This window comes from Protobothrops mucrosquamatus, unplaced genomic scaffold (assembly GCF_001527695.2).
Source record: "Protobothrops mucrosquamatus isolate PMUCROS unplaced genomic scaffold, P.Mucros_1.0 scaffold34, whole genome shotgun sequence".
Lineage (NCBI taxonomy): Eukaryota > Metazoa > Chordata > Lepidosauria > Squamata > Viperidae > Protobothrops > Protobothrops mucrosquamatus.
The window spans coordinates 78677-80423 of NW_015386418.1; positions in this window are offsets into that span (position 1 = coordinate 78677).

The following is a 1747-nucleotide window of genomic DNA, read 5'->3' on the forward strand; positions in this document are numbered from 1 at the left end:
TGGAAAAGTAGATAGATAGATAGACAGACAGACAGACAGACAGACAGACAGACAGACAGACCCTATGGACAGGGAAAGTGGCCCAAGTTATAGTGAACATGCAACCCTAATTGAGATAGAAACCTGTTACTCTGGACTACTCTGCAAGTGATACTTCCCCTGTTCTCATCATTGGTGGCATGATGTCACACATACTTTACCAGTTTTATATGTAGCACCACCGGCGGGGGGACCACAAAAGTCTTGGCCCTCTTGGCTCCCTCTTCAGCTGGCTGCCGACCCAAGGGGTCTCTTACATTGGAACATCTGCCTGACAGGGCACTTGGCATGGTGATGTTCAATCACAGTTGTCAGCCATGCCCATGGGGTGGTGATGGTTGATCTCTTTTGATGGTAACTCACGTGGGATGATGATAGTTGACCTCAGACAGTAAGACTTACAGGAGACGATGTTAGTCAGGTCCTGGTCCTGGTAAAAGAAGCTGGTATACAACAGTAGTAGTCAGTCCCTAGTAACAGCAACCTGCTTAGGACAATGTTAGCCAGTCTCTGATAGTATCAGCTTGCCTAAGATGATGGTAGCCAGTGTCTGGTGACAGCAACTTGTCTAAGCCAATGGTTGTCAGTCTCTGGTGACAGTGACTTGTCTAAGCCAATGGTAATCAGTCTCTGGTAACAGTGACTTGCCTAGAGCGATGGTAGTCAGTATCTGGTGACAGCAACTTACCTAAGATGATGGTAATCAGTCCCTCTCTGAAGCTCACAGGGGACCACCTTGATCCACTTTCCTTGTCTCTCTCTGCCCTCACTATATGTAATCCCCCATCCCTTCCTTATCCCCTTTTTATTTCCACAAGCTGATCCTATAAAAACTCCTCTACTTCCCACTAAAAGACATACCCTCAACCCGGTCAAACTCTTTCCTGACTCTCCCTCCGCCCAGCTGGCTCCAACAAGGGAAAAGAAATAAAACTCTCCAACCTACTCTCTCTTTGTCTGGCCTGCCGCAATGAAGAAAAAACAATAAAAACTTCAGGAAGCTACTCTCGCTCTCTATCCCCCCTCTTTGTCCGGCTTGCTTACAACAAAGCAGAAAAACACAAAGACTCCACCTTCTTACTCTATCTCTATTTCTTCACTCAGCTGGCTCTGGACGGCAGGCTCCATTAAGCTACTCTCTTTCTCTTCCTCAGCTGGCTCTTCTCGATGTCCAGCCAAACATCACCTTCTAGTCTCTTTCTCTCTTCTCACTCAGCTGGCTCTGTTCAACATGCAGCCAAACACCACCTTCCAGTCTCTTTCTCTCTCCTCTCCCATCAGCTTCCTCCTCCCTTTTCTTCCCTCCTCAGAGCCACACCCTGCCACCAGACCCACAGCAGTTGCCGGAGTTCCCGCAAAATCTCTCAGCTGGCCCCACTCTCACCCCAGCTCCGCTACATATAAATTGAAATTTAAGGAACATCCTTGAATAAAACCTTATGAAACAGCATTGTATGGAGTTTTATTTATTTATTTATTTATTTATTCATTTCACAGAATTTTTATGGCCTCCCACTCACTGTCAATGTCATGGTTCTGATAGATGAGCCCAATAGAAAAAAGGACTCCAAGGCAATTGCTTTCCTCAAAGAGCATTTTTAATGGCTACATAGTATCAGCATGAACAAAGGTGAAACCAAGACTAAAGTTCCCTTCCCCCAAAGTTACAAAGTTACAAAGATGAACTTCCCACCCCATTTCTATGTCA